Below are 26,923 nucleotides of genomic sequence, written 5' to 3' on the forward strand. Positions count from 1 at the left end.
CTCTCAAGACGCAGAACAATTAGACGTCTTATGGAAAGATCCCACTAGCAATCCTACTGAAAATCTCACCAAACTATCTCATATCGCAGGAGCATACGCCTCTGCGACTATTGATAAAGCATCTGAGGTACAACAATTGTTAAAAGAAAGGGAAGACCAGATACAAGTACTGCAACAACAGTTGCAACAAGCTAACACCAATAATGAAGCACAGAAACAACTTGAGAGGTTGCAGCAGGACTTCCAGCAAATGCAGATAGGATATCAGAAAAGTTTGGATGAGAAAGGAAAGCAGTTACAGGATTTACAGGAGATGCACAAAGACAACCCTAAGCTTACAAAATTTATTACGGAGTCCATTTCCTTGAATGAACAATTACTACAGCAGCAAGAAGCGTTGGGCCAAAAAATATCACAGTGGAGTTATTATTGTGAAATTAGTGATAAAACCACTAATCAAGTGGTAGATTTACGAAGTGACTATGATCTAATTGATAAATGGGTGACTGAATATTTGGCTTGGCAAGAAAAAGACGAGGGAAAAAGAGCAGGTGCACCAAGGATAAATGAAAACCATAAAGAAATTCTCTTTAACAAATGGGACGAGCAAATCAGGGAGGCAGAACAAGCGGCAGAAGGAGCAGCCACGACAGCAAGCAGTCTTATTGATTGTGTAAATGAAAATTTGCACAGGGAAAATTTGATCGCAGAGACCACTCCAGGATATTTACCGAACGCACAACAACTAGAGGCAGATTGGAAATAGAGAGCGCAAGAAAAGGCAAAAGCAATTCAAGGGCTAAGCAAGTTAAACTGGGATTATTACTGGGCATACTTGGTGAAGCCACATAGCCAGTGGATGACTGTTAAGTGTATCATAAATGCGGCCGAAAAAATGGCACCAGCTCTTGTCGATTCTGTTTTCTCAGCTCAGCTAAAAGCGGAAGTCAGCCAGCCGACTCTCCTTAAACAGATGCTGCATACGTGCGATTTCAAAGACCAAATACAGAAGTAGTTTAATTTTAGGTTCAATTTTAGCTTTAATTTTGTTTTATTTTCCTGAAAAGAGGACGGTCATTTAAACTGCATCCTATATTTTTGTAATAAATTATTTTTAGAATTAGTTAGTAGTATTTAAACCCTTCTCATGCATTTAGAGAAGGGTCCAGAAATTTGTCAAAAACTTGTCCTCAGAACATGCACTTTTGCACCCTCCAAGGAGGTTTTGATGAATGAATGGAACAGGATTTGTTGATGTTTGCATTTAATATCTGCTACTGATGTTGCACTTCTGTACTCTTAGTGGATGTTAGATCAAGGAGAGATAAATCATTGTCGCTTGAAGCTCGTGAGTAGGACTAGTTATAAATGTTACTTTTATCTCTTAACCATTTCTGCTTATGTGTTAAAGTGATATGCAGTTTTAGTTTTTTATATATTACTGCATGTATGCCTGAGTTATCATTTGGCACTTTTGTATGGTGATAGCTATTTATTTATGCTTAATGTATGAATAGCTCATTATGCGATATGTTTTTCACAACTGTTTCGTCTAACTTTTTATACGAAGTGGTTCATCCTTATTGATTTCTTTTCTCATAATAGTTGAATTATCTTTATTACCAGTTGTTATTTGAAATCTTTTTAGATCGCATAATAGAAGAATTACACCCCGGGTTAGTATAGACTTAGATGTTGCTGCTTATTAGAATACTATAACATAGCATTAGATTAAAGTTAGAATTAGAATATCTTAATTAGGAACTGTTAGATCATGAACATCAAATTCTACACACACACACTCATAAATTGGGAAACTGGTCCCATATCCCCAGTCGGACCCGCTATACCAAACGGATAAGGAGCTGCCAACCAAGGTCCGGACCGGGCGGGTATCCTTCTTGTTGTAGACCCGATTTTCGGGGCTTCAATAGAACCATGAATGACACAAGGAAAAATCCTTCCATACAAATGTTAGACAAGAACTTGACCTAATAAGGCTTAGCCATGCCAAACATTTCGTCAAACGCATGATGAACATGAAATGTACAAGTCATGAATACATATATGAACATAGAGATCTGAAACTTGTTTGAGGTTTGACAAGAAGGATTAATGCTTTCTCAAAATAGTTGTCATAACACCAAGGTCATGAATTCTTTAACCATGTATTCAATGAGTAAAATGTGTTAGAGCCATACTTAAATTTGTCATATAATCATGCTTATAACCATATAGATAACAATGACAGAACAACCATTAAAGCCATATAATAACAAGTGAATTTGCTTATAAAAGACAAGAGAAACTTAGCTCTTATTAAGCGTAAGCAGAGCCAACCAAGTCAGGGACTTCCACGTACTACCCGACCATATATTTGGGCTAAACCAAATCTTTCTTTCAACCAATCACCCCTGTGCCATATTCCAAGCATGAATGTCGGATCTCATGGGATAAACCAATCCATAAACAACCAATGGAATCCAGAGGTTAAACCACCTCCACCCTCACCATACCGTGATCTCACCTAAACCAGTTCCAAGATCACAAAACTAAACCAAGCTTGGATTCCTCATAATTCCTTCACCATTCCTTGAGGATTTTTCCTATCTCCACCCACCTATTGAGGGCTTATCGGAGAAAACCATCTCCACCCCCAACCCTTGGGATTTTCCTAAGACCACCTCACTCGGATCCAAAACCTTCCAGAAATCCAAAGCTCAACCGAGAAAGAATCCCATCACACCATGGCTATCTGGAAATGGCAAGGCAAGGCTAAAACCACTATCGAAACTCGACAAAACCCATGCCAATGACAACAAATGAACCAAATACACACATGCATATATCATGCATGTCAAAACCAGCTAGGAAATCATACATGCAACTTGTTACCTGCAAGTATTCCTGCTGAAGCTGCTTGATCCAACCTTTCCTTGCTTGATCCTTGTTTCCTTTGCTTTCCTTGTCCTTCCTTTGCTTGCTTTCTTTACTTCTCCTCTCTGAGACTAACTCTAAAACTGAACTGACAAAAAGTTACTAACTGATCCTCATAAGCCTTTTTTATTAATGAGGCCTCCATTTTCTTCATTTTCCATTATTTTCCTTCATTTTCCTCCTCGCATGCAATCAATGACCTTTCACCTTCCTTTTCTCCTAATTTCCAATATTTCCATAAATAAAATGCTAATAAATGCCATTTTCCTTTCCAAAGCCTTTGTCATTGCCTTTGCTAATTTCCCCTAACCATAATAAACCAAATGAACACCCACAATAGGATTTTTTTCCCAACATTCAGCTTGGAATATGTGTCCCATGACCTTGGTCTTATTTTGCCTTTATTAACTTTATTACATGGAATTTTAACCCGGGGTTGTTACAAACCCCTCCCTCTTAGGAGAACACCATCCTTGATGTTCTATGACACCTAAAACCAACAAAACCGCTAAAAAGAAAAACATACTGATTATGGAGCTTTATAAACATCTTGTTGTAGTATTTACAATGACATCCTGCTGAAAACATGGCACACATACTATTTACTAGAGCTTCATAACAGAACTCATTACGACATTTACAATAACAACCACTTATACTTATGCACATTTGATTCAACCAGCAAATACTCATACCTTTTATGGAGCTTTATACCATAGCTCGATATAGTATTTACAATGATATACACATATGCACATTTTCTCAACCAACAAGTAGAGGGATACAATGTATGTATCTGCAACAAGGGAATCCAGAGGCTCGCACCTCCACCCTCAAAGTAATACCAAGATTCACCTCCTTCCCAGGAAGTCTAGAATCCACTGCCAAAGCCAACTTATATCCAATGTCCAACACTACTATCATGTGCTACTTGTTCCCTCAGTGAACAATTACTGACTCATTGTTCTAGGGTACACTCCCAATGTGCGTCTAATTCCATATGGAAATGATAATAACAAAAAAAAATCATCCCATGACCTTCCCCTCTTTGCTACACAGTCCCTCAGGCAATCCAGTCACCCCCTTCCGTGCAGTCACTCACCTTTCAAGTTCCTCGACATCCCCTATCCTACACGATCGATCCCCTGGAAAGGTTTCCTTGCATCAGAAGGTCCGAAAACCAAGGTATACCCCTGCCTCAAAACCATCATATCAGTCATAACATGCTCATGGAAATCAATAGACACTATTGGGTACTAGCGTTCCACAATGGCCCTGCTCCTAAATAGTTTACCAACATACTGCTGCCTGTTCCAATTCCTTTTGCCATTATTAATTCTTGTAGTTAGTTTCAACCAACCACTCGAACTGGGAATTTCCAAGCATGCTTTCCTGGACCAAGCACATAATTTCCATTAGAGTAAAAAGTAATTGAAACAAATTCAAATCATACCTAATTGGTGACCCATCAATAAGGTACACTTGCAATTCTATTCACTTCCTGTCATATTAAGTCAAACTAGTTGTTTGATCAAATCATCATGTATAAACATATCTCATCTGGTTAGCTCAAAACACAACCATCATAAATCAGAATCATAGATCAAATACATAATTGAAACATAAGTAAAATATTGATACTTATCTTTCAAATGGTTCTTTTGCTTCTTCCTTTGATCTTTGTCCTTTCTGTACACACACTGAATCAGTTGCCAACCCTGACAAGCACCCAATGCCTTATCTTTAAGCAACAAGGGAATCCAGAGACTAAACCACCTCCTCCCTCAATATCAACAACAAGGGTATCCCGAGACTAAACCGCCTCAACCCTCAATAGAAACAGGGTCATCCAGAGACTGAACCGCCTCAACCCTCAATAGCAACAAGGGTATCATGAGACTAAACTGCCTCAATCCTCAATAGCAACAACAAGGGCCCAAACATTCCCATACCTATTTGTCTCATCACAATGTACCAAACATACACATACACGATGTGCAACACAACATATACACCAACACCCAGTGTACAACATGACACATACACCTACACTTAGTGTACAACACAACACATACACCTACATTCGATGTACAACACAACACATACACCTACAACCAGTGTACAAAATGACACATACACCTACACTTGGTGTACAACACAACACATATATGTACACAACATACAATACCATGAATAAACATGTTGCGATACAACAATTGCACAATACTCATAACACCATATCAAATATACACAAAACAACATGTACAACATGTACACATTACCACATGTACATAATGCCACCTGCACAATGTGTACACAACACCCAATGTACACAACACCTCTTGCACAATGTGTACACAACACCACCTACACAACACGTACACAACACCACATGTACAACATGTACACAACACCACATGCACACAATACCATTTGTACAACATGCACACATCGCCATATGTACACAACACCACATGTACAACATGCACACAACACCATGTGTACACAATACCAAATGTACAACATGCACACAACACCATATGTACACAACATCACATATCCAACATGCCCACAACACCATATGTACACAGCACCACATATCCAACATGTGCACAATATGATATGTACACAGTATCGTATATGCAATAAGCACACAACACTATATATGCAACATGCATACAACGCCATAGGTACATCATGTACAAAAAATACACAATAGTAGTATTGCACACCTAGAAGGCACACTGTCTCTACCAGGCAACCTTACTTCTAGTGCCTTTCCACTGTCCTTGCTTGTACCGGCATGCCTCAGATCGCACTACTTTCATTCCGCTAATGTATCCCTTGGCATAGCCTGTCCATAACATAAAAATAGTATAATCACATAATATCAATTCATAACCACATGATATTGACCTCATAGATTTGTCAGGACTACTCTGCCCACATGATTCCTCATAGCTAGGAACCTCTTCATGCCTTTCACCTGCTTAAGCAATCATTCCTCCACAAGAATGATCCCTAACAATCCTATTAGATAGTGACATAAATACATACATGCATACACATTAGCCTAATCATGATCACAACATAATCACCAAATATGATAAGGTCAAGGTTAAGAAAACTTCGTTTTGTCTATGCACAACATTGAGAACAACAATTCCTAACATAGGCAAGGCATCAAATGACTCACATCCATTCACTTTACCTTTCCTGTTACCTTTCTCATGATTGTCCTGCCACTGTCCATTTACCCCAATGGACCCAATCAATCTAACCGACTGTCATACTCTTGCCTTCAGGTATCCTTTACTCATGCACCGACCTTCATCCAGGTCTTACAATACCTGATGGGTTTCATTCAACTCCTCCTAAGCCCCTTTAACTTTCCTCTTTCCCAACCAATTCCTAAGACCCTCAAAACATAAAAGGAAAGAGCAAGAAACAAACAAGAAGAAAACCATGAAAAACCAATAGCAAAACGACACCACAAGCAAAGCGGTATGGCCATACACTAGACATAAACAAAACTACAAATCAAGCGCAAACAAATCACAAAGCACTGAAATCACAAGACTAGACACAAACACCATGACTCAATCCCCATGGGTTCCCAGTGCTTCCAAGGGAAAACTCAATCCGAGCCTTCTTTAAGATTTCATGGCAGTCTCTTTTGCCATGAAACCCCTTGCATCATACTGCCATAAACACATAACTGTCAGTGCATAAATAAACATAACAATATATCGGTTACCTTACCTTGTTGTTTCAAGCACACAACCTTGTAACTGAACATGTCCATGCCATCTCTCAAGGGATTCCAATTCCCTTGACAGATCTAGCTATAACTATAAACTAGCTAATATACCTATCAAATATATGTTCATGAATATAACACACATCCACTTAACGTCGAACGAAATCAAGGTTAAGAAGACTTCTTGTATTCATGCAAAGCACTCATTCGGTTGGAATTGCGGTTTCCAAACACAACCACGGGAATTCTCACCCAATTCATTTATTTTATCTTTTACCTTGCTGTAATCGAGTCTTACTATGTATTGTCACATCACCCAATTGTTAGTTATATAGAAAAATCAACTGTTATCTAGTCATGATAATACTAAGCATGTTGCCCTACAACTGTTCACACATGTCAGCCACATGTTCCAAAGATCAAGGCATCATGCCTATTAATTTGAAATCAGCCTTTACCAAGACTAACATCCATGTCATAATCAACTCATAATCAGAAATCATTATACTACAGCTAGCACCTACTTGTATTCAAGTGCATATCAGTTGTCTCAATACATAATATGTTAGTACAACCGTCTTAAAATAAGATCATCACTTCATGAAATATTATAGACACATGCTCATATCATGCACTTAATCAAACAATCAAACAACATGTAAACATACCATGTTAAATAAACCAAATAGATGACATAATCAAACTCATACCTCAATTTATCTCAAGGGAGGCTATCGCATCTGCACAAGTTAGCCCAAATTAGTACAACACAATATCACAAGCATGTTAACTCATACCTAAATATCATAACCATAACCATAACCATATGCATGGGTCAATCCATATTATCATGATACATATAACAACGAGATCTTAATTGCAATGACCATAGTCATCATGTGTATGTCCGCAATGCATATAACAACAACTTACTACCATTAATTACTATCCGACGCACATGCATATGACCACACTAATCAACTAACATCTATCATGCATGTAACCACAACAAAAATATAATGATAGGCATGTACATAACCATAATGTATATAACAATTGTTAACCAACATACTTGCATACCCAACATACAAACTTGTGTGTCGATTTGTTCTTATCCCGAGATCTAATGATGCAACCTCGCTCTGATGATCTGCATCTCCTGCTCTATCTTGGAAAAATTGTCAGCCTCATAATATACCAACAACATCATAATGACATATAGTACATACAATAACCTTAACCATAACAACGCATGCATAACAACATGCATCTAGCCCATCTGGTCCAAGTATTGAACCATGCTCTGAGCTAAGGGCTACTATGATATGATTCAACCTCCTAGATCACCTTAAAGAAGTGGAATCGACAAACCAAAACCCTTAATGACTTCCCTATTAGGTGTTATAGGACCCCCAAGGCCTCAAACCACCCTTCCATGTGCCCAGACCCTGAATTAAACCTCTTTTTCCAGTGCCCCGATCTTCCAGATGCTTGCACAAGACTGCCTAATTTCGAATGAAACCCTGCAGTCACACGAATGATGCCTACAAGGGAGTGACCGCAGTATTTTTCACCCAGTTTTGTGCCTACGACTGCGGGATTTAAGCCACTTTTTCAAGCTAGGTATCCATAACTCTGCCTAGAACTTAATGACACTTTCCAGAACCATGAACGACATAAGGAAAAAACCTTCTATATAAATCTAAGACAAGAGCTTGACCTAACAAGGGCTAGCCATGACAGAAATTTCGTCAAACACATGATGAACATGTAACCTACAAGTCATGAATGCATATCTTAACATAGAGATCTAAAACTTGTTTGAGGTTTAACAAGATGGATTAATGCCTTCTCACAATAGTTGTCATTACACCAATTAGGTTATGCATTCATTAACTAGACATTCAATGAGTAAAATGTGATAAGATCCATACTTAAATATTTCATATAACCATGCTTATAACCAACATATAACCAGATAAACAACAATGATAGAACAACCATTAAATCCATATAATATTAAGTACATTTTCTTATCAAAGACAGGAGAAACTTAGCTCTTATTAACCATACACAAAGCCAACCAAGTCAAGGACTTCCACGTACCACTCCACCATAGAATGGGCTTAACCAAATATTTCTTTCATCCAATCACCCCCGTGCCATATTCCAAACATGAATATGGGATCTCATGGGATAAACCAATCCATAAACAACTAAGGGAATCCATAGGTTAAACCACCTCCACCCTCACCTTATTGTAATCTCACCTAAACTGGTTCCAAGATCACAAAACCAAATCGAGCTTGGATGCCTCAGAATTCCTTCACCATCCCTTGAGGATTTTTCCTGTGTCCACCCACCCATCTACAGTCCCAACGCTTGGGATTTTCTTGAGACCACCTCACCCAGGTCCAAAACCTTTGGACAATACAAAAATCAATCGAGAAAGAACCGCATCACACCATGGCTATCTAGAAATGGAAAGGCAAGGCTAAAACCACGGTCGAAACTCGACAAACCCATGCCAATGACAATAAATGAACCAAATACAAACATGCATATACCATGCATGTCAAAACCAACTAGGAAATAATACATGCAACCTATTACCTGCAAGCATTCTTTCTGAAGCTGTGTGATCCAACCTTTCCTTGCTTGATCCTTGCTTGATCCTTGCTTTCCTTGTCCTTCCTTTGCTTGCTTGCTTTCCTTCTCCTCTTGGTTCTCTTCTCCTCTCTGATACTAACTCCAAAACTAAAGTGACAAAAATCTACCAACTGATCCTCAGGAACCTTTTGACTAATGAGACCTCTATTTTCTTCTTTTTCCATTATTTTCCTTCATTTTCCTCCCCACATGCACCCTATGACCTTTCAACTTCCTATTCTCCTAATTTTCATTATTTCCATAAATAAAATGCCAATAAATGGCACTTGCCTTTCCAAAGTGTTACACAGTAATTTGTCACTGACCCTGTATCCCCTGATCTCGGATAAAGTCAGTCCCTGAGCGACATCTTCTCTGTGTCATACCTCAAACAAATGTGTCCACATCTTCCCAATCATTCAAGAAGATTAACAAATGCTCTTTAATCTTGAAGATTGACCCTTTTTACCCATGTTTCAATATCGTCACAAGTAAACCTCATTCTGCCTGCGACGATTTCCTGTAATGAACTAGAACGTCGCGTCGTCGTCGCAGGGGTACATTTGTTCTCTGCGACGGTCAGATTTTAGGGCTCGTCGCAAGTCCTTGATATCCTTTTTGCGACGATGGCTCTAAATACACTATTGCCTCGCAACATCGTCTCTGAGTCCTAGTGTTTGACTCGCGACAACCCATATATGGTGAATTAGTTCAAATAGGATGCTTCTGGGTGGTTCTGGAACTAGTTGTTGGGTTAAGGAAGTTCGTCTTTCCCCCTCTGGGATGGTGGTTCGCCTTTTGAGAAACTTCCCTTGAGCATAAGCTCCCTCTCCCTCATTTATGGAGGCTCCTCCTCTTATAAAAGGATTCCCCATTGCTATGATCAGCTAGTTTTTTGTATGGAGCAAATTAGCTAGCTTTAGTGTGAGATTGATAGTTTGCAGTGTGAATTGTTGACAGTCTAACAATTGGTTGTGGATTGCCTTAGCCTTGTACTAGTGCTTTTGAGTGAGAGAGAGAGTTATCAACCTCTTGGGAGACCCTTTTGAGAGTGAATGCTTGAAGAAACATACTGGCTGGACCCTTCGAGGAAGCTTGCGACATTAAGGCTTGGTTGTAAGCTTTGCTTCTATTCATTTTAATACAATCAATGGTGATTTCCTATGTCATGTGTAAATTATAGTTGATAGCTTATGGTTCCTTGACTCTGTAAGTGAATAGTTCATTTTTGTACTCTATTATGTGTTCTATTGTTCTCTTGTGTTGTTTCAGGTGAATCGCTCATCGAGGAAAAGGAAACGATAGCTGAAGCAATGCAACGAAAGCTCCATTGAACACCAGTTTGAGGTAGGCTCTTTCAACAATGACTGTTTAAGGAAATTAGCTGTTGTTTTGTCTTGCTATGACTAGACCCACTCTAGGGCTAGAGGGGTTTCCTTTGTCCGCAGAGGGAACATTACCTACATCACAAGTTGGCGACTTCGCTGGGTGATTTTCGTGCCCTTGGGCACGCTCGTGCAATCAGCATGTCTAAGGACTCTCTGATGATCCGTACACTGCCCGTGCGAGGTCTCTCCCCTCATCGTGATAAACCAGTAAGGAAATATATATCTGTGGATTCAAACTCAACCTCTTGCCCTAGGATGATGAATTTGCCCTCTGTCGGGTTCCATGATCGAATTAATAATTCTAGGAGGTCTAACTGCACTCTCAACAACGGCGTTAGGAAGAATTTGAGCAGTCTGCAGTTCTGGAGGACCTGCAAGCATTGAGGATTAGTTGCCCCTCTCTCATCATCTACATCATGTGTGCGTTCTTGCCACGAAAATGCCATTTTTCACCTTGCACATACAAACATTCTCTTATTAGAAATTGTTTGATCCATTTTTATATGCCACAATGGTGTAAAATATAATTTTTTGTGTTTTCCGCGCTCGTCACAGCTGTTTCTAAAACAGTTGCGACGGTCTGATTAGAACAGTTCGCAATTTCTCGGATCGTCACAGGGGTACATCACTCTCCTGCAACGATGTCGATTTTGGCCCGTTGGAAATTCGCGGTCGTCGCAACCCCGAGGGGAGAATCTGCGACGATCGAGGCGAATTTTTGAAACAAAAATTCTTCCCAAACTTAGCCAAAACATTGAAATTATGGTTAAAATGCACTCAAAACACAAAGGCAAAGGCATAATACTTACTTGGAGAAAGTTTAGAACGAGATGAATCACCACAACTCTGGAAATCGACACCCAATTTCGCAAGGTACGCGTTGTTTGGAGTTTTACCACGGTTAAAAATAAAACAAAGTGAATTATGTTTTTACCATATGCCTTGTTATAGGCCTTTTTTTTGAAATTTAGGGCTTTAACTATAGTTTTTTGGGTTTTTACTATAGTTTTTAGGGTTTTGGCTATGGTTTTTAGGGTTTTTGACTTAGGTTTTCGAACATTAATTATGTATCCTTATGGAATGGGTCTTATGCTTGGGTTTCTCTGTGTAGGAATAGGTGTGTTGGATGCGGGTACTGGTCAATACATGCTTGGTAAAAACTGCGAAAATTTCTTATGAGTCCTCTTTAAGCTCTTTTTTTACTTGTAAAAGATGAAAAGATTGCCAAGTATTTTTCCCTTTTGACTCGTTAAAGAGAATAAGTTGGGACCCGGACTAAGATTACATAAGTTCGGGTTGCGTGGATTAGTTCATGATTTGGATGGTTGCGACCATACCTAAGTCTTTCTGGATGGCTGCAACCATACCTCTATTTTTATATGGTCTTATCGACTGGATGGCTGCGTCCATACCACAGACCAATTCTATCTGTCTTTTGGATGGCTGCGCCCATGCCTAGACTACATGTATTTCTTTCACTATCAGAGATATCAGTTGTACTTGTGCCTGCAGGTTCTCAACGATGGTGTTCCAGTTCGGTTATGGTTTCGTAAAGCATTTCACCCCTCCCACTCTCTCAGCCTTCATGCTTTAGGGGGCATCTGTTACACAGTAATTTGTCACTGACCCTGTATCCCCTGATCTTGGATAAAGTCAGTCCCTGAGTGACATCTTCTCTGTGTCATACCTCAAAAAAATGTGTCCACATCTTCCCAATCATTCAAGAAGATTAACAAATGCTCTTTAATCCTGAAGATTGACCCTTTTTACCCATGTTTCAAGATCGTCGCAAGTAAACCTCATTCTTCCTGCGACGATTTCCTGTAATGAACTAGAACGTCGCGACGTCGTCGCAGGGGTACATCTGTTCTCTGCGACGGTCAGATTTTAGGGCTCGTCACAAGTCCTCAATATCCTTCTTGCGACGATAGCTCTGAATACACTATTGCCCCGCGACGTCGTCTCTGAGTCCTAGTGTTTGACTCACGACGACCCAGATATGGCGAATTAGTTCAAACAGAATGCTTTTGGGTGGTTCTGGAACTGGTTGTTGGGTCAAGGAAGTTCACATTTCCTCCTCTGGGATGGTGATTCCACCTTTTGAGAAACCTCCCTTGAGGATAATCTCCCTCTCCCTCACTTATGGAGGCTCCTCCTCTTATAAAAGGATTCCCCATTACTATGATCAGTTAGTTTTTTGTATGGAGCAAATTAGCTAGCTTTGGTGTGAGATTGATAGTTTGCAATGTGAATTGTTGATAGTCTAGCAATTGGTTGTGGATTGCCTTAGCCTTGTACTAGTGCTTTTGAGTGAGAGAGAGAGTTATCAACCTCTTGGGAGACCCTTTTGAGAGTGAATGCTTGAAGAAACATACTGGCTGGACCCTTCGAGGAAGCTTGCGACATCAAGGCTTGGTTGTAAGCTTTTCTTTTATTCATTTTAATACAATCAATGGTGATTTCCTATGTCATGTGTAAAATATATTTGATAGCTTATGGTTCCTTGACTCTGTAAGTGAATAGTTCATTGTTGTACTCTATTATGTGTTCTGTTGTTCTCTTGTGTTGTTTCAGGTGAATCGCTCATCGAGGAAAAGGAAACGATAGCTGAAGCAGTGCAACGAAAGCTCCATCGAACACCGGTTTGAGGTAGGCTCTTTCAACAATGACTATTTAAGGAAATTAGCTGTTGTTTTGTCTTGCTATGACTAGACCCACTCTAGGGCTAGAGGGGTTGCCTCTGTCCGTAGAGGGAACATTACCTACATCACACAAAGCCTTTGCGATTTCCTTTGTAAATTTCCCTTAGCCATAATAAATCAAATGAATACCCACACTAGGATGTTTTGCTCAACATTCAACTTGGAATACATGTCCCATGACTTTGGTCTTATTTTGCCTTTATTAACTTTATTACATGAACTTCCAGAGTCTGATAGAGTAATTGAAAAGGAATAGTGTGAGGGGTATATAAAAATAAAAAAATGACCCATGGTATTGACCCATAGTATTTATGTGGAATATAACCTATTTTAGCAGAAATTAAACTAGCCTAGATTCATCTAGTTTTATGTTATATTTAGATACATAATTATCCATAGAAAATGATGGCATTTAACCCATGCAACCTGTAAAGGTAAAAATTACTTTTGTTTGATGTTATATTTAGATACATAATTAGCTATAGAAAATGATGGCATTTAAGTCATGCGGGTAAAACTTACTTTTTTATTTATATGTTTGCTTTGGCCAGTTTCTAGATATGTTCGGAGGTGGGGGAAATATTAGGAACAATGTAATTATTACATTTTATCTAATATTTTTGCCTACCTCCATCTATTTTTTACTAGGTTATATTGGGTAAAATATAATATTCATTTTACTCAATATTTTTTTGTAAGCTTGGCACGACTACATTTTTATCATGCCAAGTTATATTGGATAAAATATAATATTCATTTTACCCAATATTTTTTTTTTGTAAGCTTGGCACGACTACATTTTCATCATGTCAAATATAGCAACCCCGATCGGGGTGGGGAATTGAACCAATGACTTCACATCAAGGAGTGCCTTAACAGAGCACCCGATCAACATCAATTGAACCGATGACTTCACATCAAGGAGTGCCTTAACAGAGCACCCAATCAACGTCTATCCAAGGCCCGTGGACTTTATATTTGAAGTTTGAAAGTAATTAGCAGGCGTGGTTAAATATTAAGTAAAATGTAATAATATTACATTTTAATTAGTATATCCCTCCACCCATGGCCATTTTTTATTGGGTGGGGATGGTAATATATATTGGGTAACATATAATATTGTAATAATATATTTCATCCAAGATTTCCCCTCACCCAATTCAATTTTTATTAAATTTTTTATTTATATTTGAGGTTCATAAGTAAACTTAACAACTGTATAAAGATTTGATTCCGGTAAGGTAGAGATGTTGTAATCTTTGACATTTTCACTGTAAAAATAAAATAGAAAACAAAAAATTAATAATTATAATTATATTTATATTTATATATATAATTAATTATAGTTAATAATTAAATGCCTAGAGGGATCAAATTCCTTGAGATGCAAACTTCTTTTAAAATGAAAAGAGAATTGATCCCTCTTGACGCTTGTAGATCCAGTTAAGATAGATCTAGGTTGGTTAATAAGCAACTTGCTTGTGTCTTATGTGTAAAATTAACAAGTACAATATGAAGCCTTGCTACTTAGTACCTACCTTCTCTTATGTAAAAAGCAATTGATAATTTTAAACAATAATAATAATTCTATTGATAATTTTAAAATTATATAAAATTATTGGGCCGAGAGGCGCTCTCTACATCCTAGTACATGAGGGAGATGTTGTTACTTAATGTTATGTTAAGGCTAATATATGTATATGCAAGAAATGTTGTTGGTAACGTTATTAAAAAAAAAAAATTAATAATGCTACTTTAAAAATCAATGCCGGCCATAAATAAAATACTTCAATTTTTGCCTTTATTTTACATCAAACTCTATATAGTGAGATAAAGTTAGAAAAAAAAAAAAAAAAAAAAAAAAAAAACCAACTTAAAAACTTTTAGTGTGAGGGGTATATAAAAATAAAAAATGACCCATGGTATTGACTCATTGTATTCATGAGAAATATAACTTATTTGAGTGAGAAATTAAACTAACCTAGATCCATGTTAGTTTGATGTTATATTTAGATACATAATTAGCAACCTAGATCCATCTTAGTTTGATGTTATATTTAGATACATAATTAGCAACCTAGATCCATCTTAGTTTGATGTTATATTTAGATACATAATTAGCTGTAGAAAATGATGGCTCTGTTTATGTTCAAAGATGGGGGAAATATTAGGAACAATGTAATTATTACATTTTATCTAATATTTTTGCCTACCTCGATATATTTTTTAATAGGTTATATTGCGTAAAATGTAATATTATAATATTCAATTGGTCCACTTCTTATTGTAATTTTTCTATATGTTTGAAGTTTGAAAGTAAACAAACAACTCTATAAAATTAGCAGGGGTGGGGAAATATTGAATAAAATGTAACAATATTACATTTTAATTAGTATTTCCCTCCACCCATGGCCACTTTTTATTGGGTGGGGGTGGTAATATATATTAGTTAATATATAATATTGTAATATTATATTTTATGCAAGATTTTCTCTCACCCAATCGAATTTTAACAACTATGTAAATATTTTGACTTGGTAAAAATAAAAGAAAAAACATAAAATTAATAACTATATTTATATTTATAATTATAATTAATAATTAAACCAGCTTGGATCCATCTTAACTCCGGATCTACCAAACGCTGAGAGGGATCAAATTTTTTGAGATGCAAACCTCTTTTAAAGTGAAAAGAGATTTGATGCCTCTGAGTAGATCTGTTAAAATAGATCTAGGATAGTTGGTAATATGTATATATATATATATATATATATATATAAAATATTTTGATTTTGAAAAATACTTAAAATTTAATCGATCCATTGAAAATTAAGTAACTTAAAAGGTAAAATAAAAATTTGTTGAAAGTTTTAAAATTAATAAATAATTAATTTAAAATTGAAATTGAAAACGTAAGAATTAAAGTATGAATTAATTAAAATAAGAATTGAAAATAAGAATTAACTGAAAAGAATAATTAATAATACTAAAAAAGGAGGTTGGCTGAAAATTAAAAATCAATAATTAAATAATTTAAAATAACAACAAGAATTAGTTAAAATTGGACCAAAATACAAATTAAAGTAAAAGATTAAAATAAGAATTGATTAGAAATTAAAACTTCAAAGTAAGAAAATTATATAGAAGAGTTAATAGTAAAAGAAAGAGTTAATAAAAATGAAAAAAATTAATGATAAAATTAGATTGACCAAATTTCAATTAAAGAGTAACTGATTGAAATAAAATGAATAATTAATAATTAAATAAAATAGGAATTGATGCAACATCCAATAAGGCCTATTGAAAACACTGATAATTGAATAAATAAATTAATATAAAGATGGAGTAATGATCTGAAATGGGGCACTAAAGTCTTCTTGTCAATCAACAAGGACCTCTTCCACTCCAAAGCTTATATATCCCCAAGATCTATGCTTATGATTGACAAATGCGGAATTAAAATAACTTGAAGTAGGTGTATGCTTGTGTTTGCCTTAACTGTTAAGTGCTTTAAGTTGATTTCTTTAAACTGATATAAAAACATATAACATCAAATAATGCAAATAATAGCCAACACACAGAACAACAATATAATTAGGAGTTTACCCAAACCTCTTGGGCTACGTCGCCGTGAGCTCTAGTCAACTCGACTAGGCTCTTTGGGATTATGGCTTGAATTCTTTTACAAGTCTTTGACTCAACTCCATAGGGTTCCAACTAAACCAATGGGTTCAGAATGCCATCTTTATCCCTGGCTATTTGGCTCTCTAGCTCTCGGCTCTCGGCTCTCGGCTCTCAGCTCTTGGCTCTCAGCTCTAGCTCTCGGCTCTTGGCTCTCGGCTCTTAGTTCTCGGCTTTGGCTCTAGGCTCTGGCTCTCAGCTCTTGGCTCTCAGCTTTGGCTCTCAGCTCTGGCTCTCGGCTTTGGCTCTCGGCTTGGGCTCTTACGAGCTTCTAGTTTTGCTTGACCTCCAAGCGACCCTCTGCTTCTGAGTCACCCCAACTCCGCAAACTGCCTCCTCTGGGCTTACACTCAACATTCAAGCATCTCTGAGCCTCTTGGGCTTCTCTGCGCTTCCCCTGTGCATAACTCTGCCTCTCTGTGTTATTAGTGGTTCGCTCGACCTCCAAGCGAATCTCAACAACCTTCATCCGCCTTGTCAATTGAGCTCCCTGTGATTTTTTTAATACATCGGTTACCGTCCTTCATCATTGAAACCCACGCGTTTCAATCGAGAGAACCAGTTTACAATTGGAATGAACCGTCAGTGCGGAAAACCTAGTCGTTTGGCCTTCCTCCTGCCATAATCCCGAAAATAGCAGCATAACGGAAATACACAGGAAAAACGCATCATGAGCCGTTTAACTGGAACTCAAAATGAATTCAATCACATTGATAAACCTATCGAGTCCGTCCTGTCATTGCAAATCGCAATCGCAATCGCACAGGTGGAATGCTTAAAACCCAAGAAATGGCCAAAAACATCAATACACAGGAATACACTTGAAAATATGAAAATTCGGACTTCAAATAATATGCAATCGCATCCCTTACTCTATCGGGTCCGCGCCTTGATCGTTGATCGCAATCGCATTGTCGTATGTGCACTGGCCCTTGTATTGTTGCGATGCGATTCACCGATCGCCGATCGGCGCTATTGCATATCGCACAGTCGCATAATTGCATGTCGCATTGTCCTCCTGCCAGGCCTTTATCCCTTCAACACTCTAATCCGATACATCTTACGGATCCGATAAGGGTTTAGACTGCGGAACATAGTATTTCAGGTCCGCCTCCACATCGCTCCATCGCCAATCGCTTTGTCGCACATTGCAACATCAGCATATCACCAATCGGCCTACCCAGGGTTCCAATGTCGCGTGAAGGCCTTCCTCCGATGCGATATATCGGAGATCACTATCGAGGAGCCCTTAAGGCCTACTGCTCTGCCCTTTAAACCTTTTCGATGCGATTTTCTTTAAGAGATGCATATTCTCCATTAAGTCCCATTTAACAAGAAAATGCCTCCTTTTCAAAGGACAATGGGCAATTTTCTTTTTACAATATCTCCTTCATCCGAAGTCCATTTTCACCCATTCAAATTGCGTTAGATTCAGAATGAAGAGATCTCTGCAATGAGACTATTTCCAGGAGCATCCTTTGACTTCCATTTTTCCTCTGTGAGGAAAATTCATAGACTTAGAAGTCTATGTTAGATCCATTTTGGATCAAGTAAAGTTGAAAATATCAGTGGGTGAGATGGTGGATGACGCCTGTATCCATCCTCTCTATTAAAATTATTAGGGTTCTTCTCGATTTCCAGGGTTTCTCGAATAACGTCCGGGTTATAAAATGGAACATATGATAGGATTTTTTATTGATAAAAAAGAATCAGATGTTTGGACTTAAATGAGGGTTTCTCGAATAACGTCTGGGTTATAAAATGGAACATAGGCTAGGATTTTTTATTGATAAAAAAGAATCAGATGCTTGGACTTAAATGAGTGCTTAGCGACGGAAAATTTTGATAGATGATTATGGTTGGTATCAACTATGTGCTCTTTTAGGAAGGCTTTAAAAGGACAACCTATTCGGCCAATATAGGACTCTCGCATGAATAGGGAATCTGATAAACCCCTAACCCATGCATGGGGTTTGATTTATCTTTGGCCATTCAGAATAATTGCTTGAGGGTTTTATGGGGCTTGAATACGATTTTAATGTTCTTCTTGGCTAGGATATTTGCTATAAGATCCATTCTTCTTTGGGCAAGTGGTATTGGCCATAGTATTGTAACCACATTGTAACAAAGTCTATTTAGAAGTCAATAATATCTATGGTAAAATGGGGGTAAATATCTATGATTAAGAATCTTTTTATATTCTAAGTATTAAGTTTTAATTTAAAAATTGTTTTTGTGTGTAAGTCAACATCCTATTCATTCGGAAAAAAAGCATATACATATGATACTTCAAAAAGCATGTGGTCTCACCCCGACCGGGTTCGTTGACCATAGTCTGAAGAAGGTGGCAAAAATACAAAAGAGATGCCAATAACTGTGCCCAAAAATGAGAGGGCTATAGGCTCCAATAGAAAAACAAAACATAAAGAAAACTAGACGACATACTAATCGTCTGAGGTGACTGAAGTTGGGTTGTCTAGAGCAGTTCCTGAAGGAGGTAGATGATGGAAGTTGCACTGAACATGCCCTTCAAAGTGCACCATCCAATTCTCCAGTTGTTCCACTTTCTTCACTAGATGGTTTTGTCCCCGCTAGACTACCACCACTCGCTCCCTGACCTGGCACTGGAAGTAATGCATGCTTTCCAATGTTTCCATCAACTCATCATGATTTTCCTGATTAATTCATTTTGCCGCATCTACTCGGTCCACCAAGGATTGGATTAGGCCTCGACAGTTTTCCAAGTAGTAGTGCTGCAATCCTTGTGGGTTTGGGGCATCACATCGGCCATTGTTTTGAGCTGCATAAGCCCTCATGCACCCACCACCTCTCTGAGAGCCAAGAGTTCATGTACTGCTACCAATGCAGGGTGTCTTCATGCCGCTGTTGCCGCCATGTTGAGTCAACTTCTCAACTCTGGCCACCTCTTCGAACACAATGAAGTCCACCACCTTGCCCTCCGTGTGCTCCAGTACGTACACCCCAAGCCTTGCCCACCGTTTTTCTCCCGCTTCCATCTACCATGGTTGCCAATGAAAGGGCCTCCTCCTTCCCTATCCCTAGCTTCACGGGAGGTTAGACCACCTCCATCGAAGATTAGGATGCATCTTCCGCCACCGCTGTTACCGCCATGTTGAGTCAACTTCTCAACTCTGGCCACCTCTTCGAACACAATGAAGTCCGCCACCTTGCCCTTCGCGCGCTCCAGTACCTACACTCGAAGCCTTGCCCATTGTTTTTCTCCCGCTTCCATCTACCATGGTTGCCAATGAAAGGACCTCCTCCTTCCCTGTCCCTGGCTTCACCGGGAGGTTATACCACCTCCATCGAGGATTAGGATGAATCTTCCGCCACCCAATCATGCCCAATTCAACCGGTTGTGTCGCCACGTCTATTGAAATGAATTGTTGCTCTCTATCCACCAGACCTAACTTAAGGCAGTGCTGCTAGCACCACCTTCACATTCCCTGCCACACTAGTTAATCCACTGTACAAAGCCGACTACCAGGAGGATGATAGTTCTCCAAAAGCTTGACGCCTCCCAAACACCGCCCTCACCATAGCAATGCTAGCTTTTATAGAGACGCTCCTTACCCCAAGTGAAATTGAAATAGCATTTACCTTCACACCATGCTTGCCAACCCATTCCGACCCTGCAAGGCCCAAGAAAAACAAGGAATTGGGCTCCGTTATATGCAACAAACCATAATTCCCCGAAGAAAATCAAGAAACCGCCAATTTTTCTACACCTTCGATGCCTCTTTCGTCGTTGAGCAGGAGGCCAAGTATAGTTCCACCACCAAACATGAGCACTGAATTGAAAGCCCAACACCTTCCTCATCCCGCTTATCAACCCATTGTCGCTTCCCTTTCCCAATGCGCCGTAAATACTCACACGCCTGAGATCTAAGGCTCTTGTATTCCATTCCCTCCTCTGCATGGTATGAGGGGACCTGGAGGTACGACCCTCCCCACTGACCCATTTTTCACTCCTCATGGGGCCCAACAACCACGTTAGTCTCGGTTCTCACCCCTATCGAGGATTAATTTAAAAAATGTTATAAAATTAAATCAAAATAAAATATTTATAAAATATTTTGATTTTCAAATGAGTTATGGTTTTTGGGCATGTGGTATTGAGAAGCCATGATATTGTAAGAAAACATAAATTACTATGACACTTGGCGAATATAATTGTTTCTTAGATTTTTATTTTTATTTTTTTAATATAATTTTTATCTCTAAAAATTCAATTTAAAACCACATAAAAATAGTCATCAACCAATTAGAAAAATCAATCTACATTTTATAAAATTAAAAAATATTTTTTATTTTTCAAAATATTCAGCGTAATATTTTTTTTCCAAAAAATTTAATAAATTTTATAGAATCTGTTTAAAAATTTCTAAACTAATTGAAAATCAAAGCAATTTTTTTACCAAAATAAAGAACAATATAAAACATGTATATTAGTATATTGGAAAATGTTATACTTAGGCTTAATATAATATGGATTGCAAGGGTTGTGAATGTAATGTGCCCTCTCCTTTAATTCACTCACCTTAGCTTGGTATTAAACATTAAAAAAATATAGTATATATTTATATATTAAGAATGGGATTATCGTAGAAAATCTGCTATGTAGGTTAACATGATAATGCAATATCAGTCAAAGCATAATACTATAACCTACTTCTACTATCGATTTGTGGAAGCTTAAAGATCGAGCTGAACAATATAACTAGAAGAAGAAGAATCTATGCACAATACACACGAAAATACTTTGGGGAAAGCCTCAGCTAAAAAACCCACTATCTGTGTTATCATACAGGTGGAAATACATAGAGATTATACAAAGCCTTAGCTCTCACAGCTAGCCAGCTCTCAGTACAATCCTCATAGATGCTCATAGGCAATCCCGGCTTCTCTCAAGCCTTCCTCTCTGCCCTCCAAGCTCCTATTTCCTTGCGCAGTTCCTCTGGGATGATTCTCCTCCAACCAAGTGGAAAACCTCTTCTACCCAGTGGATGATCTCCTTCTACATGCATGAGTTTTCTTTATAGGAAAACACATGCAACTAATAGTACATTGTCCTTGACTTTACTCTCAACTGGGTCTTTCTCAGAATAAACATGCATGATTTTCTAATGAGGGAATCTTCAGTTAACTGGAGTACACTAGTTGAGTGCATGCATGCATCAACTGACTGTTAACACTCTATTAGTTCCTCAAACAGTTTAGAACTAATTTAACTGGACTTAACTCAGTAAACTTATTTAACTAATTACAACTCAAATATAAGTCAATCTTATCTCGTAATTTAAGGCTTATCTCCTTAATTTAAGGGATAACTCTTGCATGACTTTAGAAAGACTTCTAACTTGAATTTCTCCAACTAATTAAGTCAAAATAACTTAATTAATTATTTTCAAGTAGCTGTTAAGACTAAATTCGATTTTAATTCACACTTTTTTTCCCTTGGGAAAAATCGTAATTTTATTAATAATAACAAAATTACATTTTGTAGATGCAAAAGTGCATATGCGATAAGCAGCACAAAAGTCTGCAGTCAAAAACAGAAAAACCAGAAAATATAGTACAAATGGGGAGGAAATTATGTTTTCCTCCCCTTTTTCTTCTCAACCTTTCGCCACTCCCCCAGAGCCTGTGAGGATGAAAAAAGAACGAGAGAAGAGTCCCCCATAATGCAAGGATTATCCTTGTCTGTATCAGAGTGATCAGGAGAATGCTGTCTTTTAGCTCCACTCGTGTCCTCTAAATCTGGTATCTTCTCCGGCAGAGAGTCCATCAATTCCTGTTCTGCAATTTTTTTTGGATTCTGGGGACTTGTGAAACTGATTGTTAGCCATGGGGATGGATGTCGTGGCATCTTCCCCAATAGGATCATCATCCTGTTCAGGTGGAGGGTTAACTGCCTCCTCATCCTCTGTTTCTTCTTCTGGATTCACTGTGCATTGCCAGCCTCTTGGTTTATGTACTTGTTTCTTGTTCCTTCTATTTTCTCTTTTGATTTGTGGACAGTTATTACGAAGGTGTCCTGTTTTTTGACAGCCTCGACATCTGTAGGCTGTGTTTTCATAATCTAGTGGCTGTTTCCACTGAGTGTTGTTATGGATCAGAATTATGTTGTCAGGTAACCCTTGACTAAGATCAACCTCCACACAGATTCTAGCAAATGTATGAATGCACCTTGCAATTCTTTCCACGTCTTGCTTGATGTATTTACCTATAGCATTCCCCATTGCTTCAAAAACTTTGGGAAACCAGAAGTGTAATGGGAGGTTGTGAAGCCTGACCCAAACCAGCATTTTGGAAACCACCATAGAGGAGGGGTCAAAACCCGGGAACCAGGGGGTCATGAAGAGTCCAGCATTGCCCCAGAACCATGGCCCCTCATGGAGGACATATTTTTTTTCCTTGACCGTGTCGAATTTGACAATAAAGAACCCCTTGGAGCACAAAAGGATGTCACAGTTTGTTTTCCATGTGGAGAAAATCCATTGTCTTAATGCATCTGTTTTAGGCCAAAAACCATTGAATCTGCATATGACAGCCAAGGAAGAGAAATCAGTATGAAAATTGTTTACCTCAGGCAAATCGATTTGCAGTACTGGAGTCTGCGATCTTTGCTCCACAATATAGGGTCCAGGTAGATCTTGTGTTGGTGTTGGCTTGTTGGTGGCTTCCCCCTTCCCTTTGACGACATCCTTGAAAGAACCTGTGCCTTTTGAGAAAGATCCAAAGCTTCCTCCTCTCAGCCTTGTGCTTAGTATGATGGTTGAGTCTCGCACAATGCTATAGTGCTGCACTGTAAATTTATCCTGAAGAATTTTTCCTGCATATACCAAGCTTAGCAGGTTTGCTGGGATGCCTAAATTTTCTTGTATTTCATCCTTTATATTTTTTATCAGCGTCCCTGTCCAGATTTGCTTGCAGATAGTATTCCTTGACAGGGTTTTGATGAATATTTGTGTCCGTTCCTGGTCAGGGTCCTTGAGGGCTAGCTTTGTTTTTTCCCCCCTGAAACTTCTGCTATTTGGGTCACCAAAGCAAAAAGGGGAGCAGGTTCACCGAGGTTATTTTTCCTTTGCTCATGTAAAATACCCACAGGTCCTGTGCGTAACAGGGGAATCCTGTCCACTGGACGAATGGCATTTTTGAAGGGGATGGCCCGAGACTTTGATTTCTTCTCTGCCTTGAAATCATGCTCCCACATCTGTTTGGAGGTGAACAGGGGCGCATCGAAACACTTGTACCACGACCCAAAGCTCTCGCCCCTTCCTTGTTTATCGATCTTTCCTTTAAAAATTTTCCTGAGGACAGCGGTTTGGTCTTCCCTCCCCATTAAGGTTCTCGAAACAACGTCCAGATGAAAATAATCCCCATCACAATGATGCAGCAGAAGGAAAAAGCATTTGTATTTCCCCACAACTAAGAGGAATCCCACCCGGGGAACCCTTAAAAAAAGACTATAGCAAAGGAAAAAACATGGAGAGAGGATTACCCATGCAACAGCGGCTTCTCCATTTCTCTTCGCCCACAACAGCAGATAAATAACATCCGCAACAATGGGCTCGGATCTTTGAGCGTCTGAATGTATGCCCTTCACAGTCTTTTGTCTGTCCACCAAGCAAGATGCTTCCATAATATCGTGCTCCCTTGTTTCGTGAGAAACCCTCGGAACAATATGCCATATTTCCAAAAGAGCCTCTGCCAGAGAAGTCGTTCTATGGCCGCGAATGCAGTTTTTCTTTTTGAATATCTTAGAGCCCAGAAGCCCCCAACAGCCATAGTCTCCAATAGTGGAATGAGCCCAAGCGTTGGGGCCGAACTGCAGAGGGAAGGGGCGTGAAAATCCAACGAGAGCGAGCGCCATGAGTCTCGTTCAAAGGTAATTCACAATTTAATTCAAGGACATATTAAATTGGAATATTCTTGTTGCCACATTTCAACAATTATGAGGTGCGACAAGAGTGGGAGGGGTAATATTTTTCCTGAACGAACAACTTGTATAATTATTTGTGTGGGGTTTAGGTACAACAACAAAAAATAAGGCATAACTTTTAACACTATGGAAAGGCTTGGACATCACTCAAATTCAAAGAATCAAGGAATTAACTGTCATTGGGGATTCTTTACTTGTGATCAAAATATTTTCGAACTCTAACCATGCCCAAGATTTCTTGAGCCTAACCATAGTGAAGAGGATCAACCTACATATCAATAAATCTGAAAAACTGACCCTATTCCATGTACTTTTCCACCTTAATCGCGAGGCCGATTAAATGTAGAATAGAGGAGCAAAAGTAGGGGAGGGAAATATGGAATTAAACAGAATTGACGTGGGGTTTGTCCCCATTCCATAATTGGACCATGACATATATGGAGATCATGGCCATCAATGATGGTGTCAAAAGGATCACAACAGTCGGAATAATAATGCTATGCATGGTGAAGAGGTGGGCTAAGGAGTGTGTCATGTATCCACTTGGCTGTCATATGGAGTTTTGAGGCAGCATGACGCAAATACCACTGGGTTTCATATGGTCGAGGGATGACACCATAGACAATTGTATTAACAATACCCTCAGGAGGATGACATATCATATGGTAGTCTTAATGACGAAGAGACACAGGTAAATTGCACCTCGTGCCACTGTAAATTGGTTGCAAGGTTGGTTTAAGAGGCCCCTTGGGAAGGACAAATATTTAATGGGTATGAAAATTGAATATTTGCAGGCATTAATGACGAATGCATAACTCAGTCAAGGGAGAAGGGAAGACATCTTATATAATCTTACCTTGTCTTCCTATGACGCATCAGTTCGCCTCTCCTTTGAGCATGTTCCTAGAAATCGTGCTTTGTCGTGAGGTTTACTGATGGCATATTCAGGTGAGTAGTCTTCAGGGTCTGATGTGAAAAGATGGAAAAGGGTAGCGAATTTTTTATTTAAACTACTTATGGGGAGGCTCGACCTCCTCACGAGGAGAGTGGAGTTGTTGGAAAAGGATCGCATGGCCAATGTGGATCGCATTAATGTGAAAAATGAAAGTGTTGAGGCCAATATGGAAAGAAAGATTATTAAGCTAGAATTTGATCTCCTATCAAGCAAATTTAAACTGATCAACAACAGATTGTTCACAAAAGCATATGAGATAATTGTAGGGGTGTTTGACCCCACTGTCAACCAACAATCGCTGAACTCTGACGTCGAAGATGATGGAGCAGGAATGCGCAAGGGGAAAACCTCTCTAGCAAGGAAACCGACCCTTCAAATCCTGATTAATGATGTTTAGTTATGCATTGCAAATGTGTTTTTATTTTGGGTCAATTTTGGCCAGTCTATGGGAAATTTCAGTGTAAAATCTTAGCTCACACGGCTCGTAGGGGCAATAAAGTTTTATTTTGGTTATATTGGAACAAAAAAGCAGTTGATAACACTGAAGCAAGTTTTGTTTTTTCTTGATGTAAATGGTTATGGTCGTGCAATCCAGGATTTCTAATATAAAGTAACCATTATGTTAAAAAATGGGATTATGTATTTTGTATTTTTAAAGTGTAATGGTTAAGATTATCGTTGTGAAGATTTGTGTTTATAATGATAAGCCGAAAAACCTGCTTTATATAATGTTAATGCACGATGTTCAATTGTATAGCATTCTCCCCTTTTAATATTACAATTTGTATCATTGCTTTTTACCATTATTTACGTCATTTATTTATTTGACCACATATTATAGAATTAACTTACATGAATAGATTATTTTGACATTATTTTAAAAAG

This window comes from Pinus tabuliformis, chromosome 2_1 (genome assembly GCF_031772625.1).
Source record: "Pinus tabuliformis cultivar Carrire ecotype Pingquan chromosome 2_1, CPIR1, whole genome shotgun sequence".
NCBI lineage: Eukaryota > Viridiplantae > Streptophyta > Pinopsida > Pinales > Pinaceae > Pinus > Pinus tabuliformis.